Source organism: Mus caroli, unplaced genomic scaffold (assembly GCF_978045245.1).
Source record: "Mus caroli unplaced genomic scaffold, Mus_caroli_1 scaffold_1, whole genome shotgun sequence".
Classification (NCBI taxonomy): Eukaryota; Metazoa; Chordata; class Mammalia; order Rodentia; family Muridae; genus Mus; species Mus caroli.
The window spans coordinates 136,197,207-136,206,430 of NW_028227256.1; positions in this window are offsets into that span (position 1 = coordinate 136,197,207).

Here is a 9,224-nt window from a genome sequence, read left to right on the forward strand (position 1 = left end):
TGGTGCCCCTAGAATACATACTGGATCACAGTTATTTGTGGGTGGGCCTGAGCAATACTCACCCAAGTCCTCATGCAGTGCCTCCTCACAGGTGATGGGTGAGTTCCTGAATCCTTGGGGCAGGAGTGTCCAAGTCACTTGTCCCTTGAAGCCTCTCACCAAGTCTTGCCATTCAAAGGCAGATAGAGGCTGTCTTTTGGGTGCCAGAAGTAGGCCATATAGCCATTCAGTGGCTGGAGCTTCCAGCAGATATCAGGGGTAGCTTGGTTAACAAAAGCCATGTTCACAGCTGACTGGTGCTCTCTGTTCTAGGTGAAAGGGAGTGTAGGTCTATAGGTTTCTAAGTCTTTCTAGATATTCCCCTGGGGCTCTCATTCTTTCCCTGCATCAGCTGGCTCACCTTAGATAAATTTGTGGGCCATCTGGTGGCCTCTCAAAGGTGCCCCCTTACCTTCAACAGTGTTAAAATTCCAATTGGGTGGAGTCAAAGGAAAAGCTGTATCAATATCAGCCTGAACTTGAGTGGGCAGCCTATTTGCTCCCAGAACCAACTTCCAGGTGGCTCTCAAAATCCTCTCACTCTTTTTGGTCATAAAAAGGAACTGGAGCAGTTGTTAACAGTTGCTCCAGGTGGGCTGATTATTCAGATTGATTGAATCTAGAAGGTCTGAGAGCTAATGGTCTTTCTAAAAATGGGGAGTTCTGCAACTTCCAGTTGTAAGGATCATTACTGGAAAATGACACCTATGATATGAACTGTCTCCCTTGAGCATCTGGAGGTCCCATAGCCTGGAGGGGTAAAGCAGTGTCAGCCCTCTGAGTAGCATGGACCAGAGTATGAGGTGGGCTCCAAGTGGAGTTGGGGGCATCAGGAGCTGCTCCTCCCTCTGCCTGTGATGGCTGGGCAAGGGCAGGAGCAGGAACATAAGGAGAGGGACATAGAATGGGAACAAGGCAGGGGGCCATGGCTGACCCTCCTTTAGAGGAAGAAGTGTGGGGAGCATCGAGGCCCAGAGCTCTTGGTCTAGTGGCTCCAGGCCTCATAAACTAAACCTTCACCCTGTAAATGATTGGGAGATAGAAAGCCCCCTCCTCAGGACATCCTACTTTATAGGTGGGCCATTCATTCCTGCAAACCATGGTTAGTTTTCAGGGATGAATAACCAGACCCAAGTCTTCTGCAACTTGGCGAAGTCCTTAAAATGGTTCAGGACCAAGCCCAGTGTGGTGCTTTGTGCCTGTCCTATCCTAGGAATCAAAGAAAAATTTGTTCGAGAGGGCAAAACACACAAACAATATAGACAGACACAGAAAGACATTCTCGGGAAAACAAAACCAAACCCAAAAGAGTGTCTCAGACAGTCCTCCTCCCTGTTCATGGGAGGCCCATAGACCCACAGACAGTTCAGAATCCAGATGAGAACTAGCAAGTTCTCCAGCTTCTGGTAGGGGATCGGGAGCATCCTTCGTTGTCCCTGACTGGATGACAAAATACATGTCTGCTTTGTCCCTCTTGGCCTCCAGATTAAACTCGAAACAGAAACACATATTAAACCCAAAACAGAAACACAGATATGGATAGGACAAAGGACAACTGGTCACCAGGCTTACCAATGAGACAAACACTCCACTATTTAGATCAGGAGGTCTCCCAACAAATCCTGGGATGAGTGCCCAAATGTAAGGGTCCATGATTCGTAGAAGAAAGATACCCAGGATACAAACAATATGTAAATGCAAAGGGTGTTTTATTCTGCAGAAATCCAGCATGTTGGGGTCTCCCATTACCAAGATAGAGAAACAACCAAGTTTGCTCACAGGCCAGATTTAAAGCACATTAGGAGATTCCAGGGTAGTTGACCTTTATCTTATTCCACATCTAAGGACATTCCATTACTGGGGTGTGGGGGCTAGAGACTGTGGCTGGGGAGGTCTGGGAATTGTTGCTGAGGATGTCTGTAAACTGCTGCTGACCCATTGTCCTTGCCTCGGGCCAGGCAGCTTCTGAGGGCAGGACAGCTTCCGAGGGCAGGACTTGCCTGGACTTGCTAAATTCTTGGAAACAGATTTGCACCAATCTCTTGAACTGTTGATTTAAACCTGTAATGGAGTCAGCCTAGCTTTCTCAATTCAATTCGATGAGCAAGATTTCTTTAAGAGATACTCCAAGATCACAGCTGGCCTCTGTAGGCATTGAAATCCTGATCTTTGAATGAATTTGGGTTAAAATTTGAAAGTGATTCAACTTTGAAAAACTTTTTTTTTCCCTCTTTTAGTCATATCTGATCATTCTAGGGTCTTGGAGAGTTGAAACATTGCAGATATGGATCCAGTTTGTTTTCAGCTAACTTTAATCCCTTTGCGCCATTCATTGCTGACCTCTGTGTGTCCTCACATCCTTTTCACTTTCATGGGATGTCTTCATAACCAGCTGATAGCTTCTAGCAACTTAAAAGCTCAGACTCCATCACAAAACATCTGCTGTTCACGGCTGAGTGTCATTGCTTTGCTGGCTCTCCCTACAGTCCCACCATTTTACTCGGCAACTGCTTTCATTATGATTTTCTTTTATTCTATAACTCTTAAAAATCTTATTAAAACACTTGTATGTTAGAACATATTATTCAAGCACAACCATGAAGAGCCAAAAAGCAGCAGGACAGATTCCATCTTGTCCTCTAAACTCTATTTTAAGCCGCTGTCCTTGGGGAAATCTTGGAAAAAAAACTGCTGTCCTTGGAAGAAGCAGAAGCTGCTGTCTTCTGTCCTTGGAGTGATAAGGCCCCCACCCTTGAACTCTAGGAAAGAGATCACCAAGCATTCCCAGCAGTGGAAAACAGACAGAACAGCTGTGGCTAGCTTGCAACAACAGGAAAAACTGATCAAAATAATGGATGAATTAATCATTCCCAGGTCAAAGGTGCCCCTTTTCAGATGTGTGGTCCCTCCTTGTTGTCTGAACAAACCCTATCAGTTTGAAGTTTAACATTCCCTTACCCATTTACTCAATCATGTAATGTCAAGGCTTGAAAGCCCCAACTTCCAAATTTTATATAAAGCCCTAGACCTGAGCATCACTTTCTTATCTGTTGTGCAGGGATGGGGTTGCCTGGTTACAGAGGATGTCCCTCCCGTTCAGGCCCTGACCCTTGAAATGCGCCCTGCCCCACCAAATCCAGTCGTTTCTGCCAGTATTTTCTCTACCCCACACCTGTTCCCAGTCCATCCGGGATATTTGTATTTCCCTTTCACAAGTAGATCCTTGTAAATTTGTGAGGGCCCCCAGGATATTGAACACATTCATGTGCCAGAGTTTGGTGCGATCCATCTCAAGTACAAAGCCACTCAGGACATGTCAGCTCCTCTGTTCATACTCATTTAGATTTTAGACTGTGCCCTGACGGTAAACTGTAATGTAAGTTACTGGTTTCCTTGAGCTTTGAGTGTTTCTACCAAACCATAAACCCTGAGAAGGTTTTGGGTTATTGCTGGAGGTCTTAATTTATAAACAAATCACATAGAAGTACAGATAACATAGTGACTCAGCATCTGAAGTAATGCAAAGTTTTTGGAGTTGAATCTTAAACTATAGTTAAGGTCTTTGGGTCATAATTTAATTCTAAGTTACCCAGTTGGTATTAGAGGGTTGGTATAGAAGTTTTTCCATATATTTGATGTTATATGTTGAATATAAAGGAAGATACAGTTGGGGATACAGTGTGTGAGTGTGTGAGTGTGTGTGTGTGCGCGGTTTATTTTGATTAGAACTGTAAAGTTTCTGATGATTAGGTATTATCATCTTAAGACAGTCTGCAGGACAATGTTCAGTGTTCCATGGTAAATACACTAGAGATAGACAGATACCATACAGAATAATCTAAATGTACTACAAAATAAAGAGTGAAAGCATAGCATTTCAAATATAATCAGAACATAAAACCAACAAGAAAACAGTAAACAGCAAACTAGCTAATTTTAAAAACATTGTATTCATTGAAAATTTAAAACATAATGTATATTGATTAAATCCATCCACAAACTGTCTTCCTCAAACTCCCGTTAGTACCTTTCACACTCTTGATATCTTTTTTTAATTAGGCATTTTCTTCATTTACATTTCAAATGCTATTCCCAGTTCCCCCTATACTCTCCCCCTGCCCTGTTCTCCAACCCACCCACTCCCGCTTCCTGGGGCCCTGGCATTAAACAATGGTTACTAGTAATTCCTGAGTCCAATTAGTGCTTTCCATATGCACATGAATATGTGTTCACCAACAGGGACAGAAAACCTATAAGTAGTTACATTCCCAAGTAGTGTGAGTTCAACTCTCACAGCAGCTATCAACAACAAATAACTCCTCCCATGGGTTGGAGCCTTTGGAGCCACTCCCCATCTGTGGTAGAACTTTGACTGGCTTAGTTTTGTGCAGGTCTTATGCATTTAACCCAATCTGCTATGAGTTGATGTCTACAAGAACAATGTCCTGTCCAGAAGTCGGTGTTTCATACCTCCTTTCTGCATCTGCCGCCTCTTACATTCTTTCTGCAAAGTTGCCTGAACCTTAGATGTGGAAGGTTGATATAAATGATCTGATATAAATGTTGAGTACCTAGTTTGTACTCTTGGCCTCTTCGTATTACCTACTCCAGAAAAACACTTCCCTATTCAAAGTTGAGATCAGCTGAAGTCTGAGCATATGAACATAAAAATTTAGAATGCAGTTTGATAGCCTGGCCATTTATATAACAGCAGAGTCTCCCCTAGGACCTGTGATCTCCCCATTCAGGGGTTTTGACCATGCTTACTATACCAGGCATGATATCACTCCTGTGGAACAGACCTCAGTCCAATCTCTCACTATTGTACCATTGGGTTCGTCTTAACCAACATATCAGTATGGAAGCATGCAGGATCCAGTTCTGGGTAGGATCATTGATATTATGTTCTCCCCAGTAGCCTGCATGGAACCTTCTGGAACTGTATAAGCTAATCATCTGAGGGAGTTTCCTGGCCAGTTTGAGAATAGTTTCTCTGTGTCCTGTATCCAGGGTAAGCGATATCTTTAGCAATGGAGACTCACCATGTAATTATGGTGGGCCACCAAGAACTGGCAATAGCCTGTGTTTGGGGGTACCTCAGGAGTTTCACTTACCAATAACTAAGGGGGTTCTATCCCATGCCTAATACTGAAGATTTCATATAAGAACCCATTTCTTCTGGGAGCAACGATGTACACAGGCTCTCTCTCTCTCTCTCCTCTCTCTCTCTCTCTCTCTCTCTCTCTCTCTCGTGTCTGCTAAGCCCCTGCCTACCCTTTCCTATCCCCAATCCCCACTTAACTTTTTTTGGTTTTTCGAGACAGGGTTTCTCTGTGTAGTCCTGGCACTCACTTTGTAGACCAGGCTGGCCTCGAACTCAGAAATCCTCCTGCCTCTGCCTCCCGAGTGCTGGGATTAAAGGCGTGCGCCACCACGCCCGGCTCCACTTAACCTTTAACTCCTAGTATTTCCCCCTTCTCCTCCCATGTTGAAAGAGGAAAAACTGAACTCTTCCTGAACTCAAGTCCTCTAGTCCTCTTACCCCTCCCATCCAGAGACTGTTCCCGGAACACTCCTGAACTTCTCACCCCAGAAGTCCGACCCCCTCCCAAATGGAAACTGTTCCAAGAACATTTTTAGATAAGGGTCTCCTGGAACAAACCCAGTCCAAACCCTCCCAACTTAGGACTGTGCCAGGAACATTTTCAAGATAAGGGTTTGAACAAACCTCAGAATGTTCCAATAAATCAAGTACATTGCCAAGATATAGGACACGACCCCTTGGTTACGAAAAGCCCCTTGGAAAGTCCCTGGGAATAACCTTTGGCAGAACCCCTTAGTGACGCACATTTGTACTTTCCCTGCCCTGCTCCCCCCTTGCCCTTCTCCTATAAAAGCCTGTGAAAAATTTGGGCCGGTTGTTGAATCTCCTCTGCACCTTGCTTGGTGTATGAGTTTCGACCCCAGAGCCTCTGGTCCATGTGCTTGCTTGTTGCTGCTTTATAAAATCTTACTCTCTACATCCTGAGTTCGGTCTCAGTGTCTTCTTGGGTGCGCGGCTGTCCCAGGGCTTGAGTGTGTGTCTCCCTTTGGGAGTCTTAGAGTCTTTCAATGTCAATTGTGTTCTGCTTTTTGTTCTAGTTGAATTTGTCCTGAGTTGGATGAAAATAGATCTCCATATAACTTTGTGTGACCTTAATCAATACCTTATTTCCCCATTCCCTCCATTATTGAAGCTTTCTGCCTCCAATACTGTCTCTCTTAACTTTCATTTTACCTGTATTTTACCATCCCCCTTGCCTCAAGGACTCACATGCCCACATTGGCCCATTTCTAGGTTCCTGGCCTTGACATACAAAAGATTCTAAACTAGGATTTCCATTCGAGGAACAGGTGGTGCTTGAGCACCAAGAACTTCAGTATAATCGTTTTTAGTTCTACCCATCACAATGGCAATTTATGCTTTTCAATTATTTTAAATGGAAATGGACAAAAATCCTAGATTTTAAAAACAATAGAGTAGGGGCTGGAGAAGATGAGTCAACAGATAAGAGCATTTGCTACCTTCCATGAGGACCTGGCTTTGTTTTACAATACCCATTCTTAGCCATCTGTAAGTACAGTTCCAGGGACCCTCTTCTGGACTTTGTGGATATCAGGCATGCATGTTTATGGTGCACATATAGGGATTACCTGGAGAAACACTCACAGACATAAAAATCTTAACAAAATAATGGAAGACGTAAATATTGTCTTAGTTAGGGTTTCTTTCTAATTTCTTTCCATTGCTGTAAAGAGTCACCGTGACCAAGACAGCTCTTATAAGGACAACCTTTAACTAATGTTGGCTTACAGTTTCAAAGGTTCAGTCCATTGTCATCCAGGCAGGTATGGTGCAGGAGGAGCTGAGAGTTCGACATCTTCATCTGAAGGGTTTTAGAAAATTGGCTTCAATGTTGTTAGGAGGAGGGTCTCATTACCACCCCCCCCCCCCCACCACATTGACATACTTCCTCCAACAAGGCCACACCTCCTAATAGTGCCACTCCCTGGGCCAAGCTTATTCAAACCACTACAAATGTATTTAAAAAAAAAAAAAAGACAACTATCCTGCCTATTGTCTCACATTGTTTTAAAGAAAGAAACAGGCTGATAAAGAGGGAAGCAAAAACATTCCATTCAAATGGTTCTCAGTGGAGAGGAAGTGTGAATGAAGGAGAGAAACAAAATTTAAGTAAAAGTAGCAGTTCCTTTGGGCTTTCAGAACTGTGAACTTAAGAAACACGTTTTCTTTGAGTGTTGAGAATCAGTCATAGCAAAGACACAAAGAACTAAAATACCTGTCAAGACTGAATCAGAAAACAAAACAAAACAAAACAAAGATTAGACAAATTAGAACAGACTTAAACTGAACAAGAAATTAAGAACAGAAAATCTAAAGACCTTTTCTAGATGGCAGTTTCTCCCAAATATTTTGAGATCAACTAGAACAACCTTGCTTTAATTGTGTCCAGAAAGAATCAAAGAAGTTTCCAGACTCCTTCAGTAAAGTCAGCATCACAGGATACCAAAGCCAGACAAGGCTATTCCTGATGAACAGACACCAGCACAAACAGGAAACTAGTAAACGTAGGAGAGCACTGAAAGGAGTGTACACCACCAACTAGGACTTGCTCTTGAGATACAAAGATATGTTAAATAAGGAACCTAATCAATATACCACAGCAAACGGTATGGAGAGAGTGGACAGCCTTGTCCCTGATTTTTGGAAATGTAATTGAGGAAAATACGTAATAAAAAAAATTAAATAAATAAAAAGAAAATTAAAAAAAAAGAAAATATCTAGTAAAAAAACAAAAAAAAAAAAGAAAAAATCATAGAGCAACAATAACTCTTAGGTTGTGAATTGACAATGAATAAGCTGAATTCAAATATACAAACTCATATTTTAGTGTCATCAAAGGAAGGGCAAACATGTTTTCCAAGGCATGTGCTTATTTTCCAGCCCACATTATAAGATCATTGATAATCTGAAGTTCAACCCGTGATGTTCTTTATAGTTTAAGTTGCTTAGCTATGTTATGCTTAACCTACTTATCTACTTATGCCTCTGCATCAATGAAAATACACGGTATACTGAGAACTTAAAATAAATTTTTCAAAAACTTGAAAAAAAAAAAAAAGAAAGCAGAACAAACAGAGCAAAGCATAGAGAACAAGCTGCAGGGTGGGTGGCTCTCATGGCATCTGCCTCTAGTTCCTGCCTTGAGTTTCTGATCTCAAGAAACTCAAGTCTGGTAGACTATAACTATAAACTAAAATAAAGCCTTTCTTCCCCCCCACAAATATATATATATATATATATATATATATATATATATATATATATATATATATATATACCACAGCAAAGACCAGAAGGTTGGGGCAGCAGTTTAATACTGGGCACTGCTACGCTTTGAATATATCTTCTGAATAATCACGTGTAGGACCCTCAATTCTGTAACACAGTAGTTTTTCAGAGGTGAAGCCTAGGTGAAAAGAGTTGAGAGCTTTTGGTGCAGCTTCTAAGAATTTGACATTTGTCACTGGGCTAGGACAAGGAAGTAGGCTCAGATAAGAGTATTAGAAACACGGACCGTGGGGCTTTACTTAATTATTATCTTGTGTGATCTCTTTGCTTACTACTTTGCTTGACTGCTTTCTTGTGTGATCTCCTTGTTTACTACTTCACTTGATTACCTTGTTTTTGATCTAAGAACTGACCATGTTTTTTGAATGTTGCTAGAATGGTATAAAAGCAGGCTGGAGAAAAATAAACCTGCCTCAGCCTCAGTACAGGTTGGAGTTGCGCTATAATTTTGTCTAACTGTTTTTCTTTTTCAATCCTCTCTCCCTCACTTGAGACCTTGAAGACTGACTAAGTTGGCTAGGTCAGGAAAGCATTTAGGCTGTGGAGACAGGGTCTTTACAACTTGTCCACAGTGGTCATTCAAAACTTTCTCGTAAGTGAGTAATACTGTAATACCCAAATACAGCACATATTGTGCCTTACTGCTTTTATAATTTGCTGTCATACTTTAAGAGAAGATCATTTATAATTTGGGAGACTGCAGGCCAGACAATGTATTTTCATATCAAGTGTCTACTGCCTCATGCTGTCTAAGTTCATCTTTGCTCAGTTC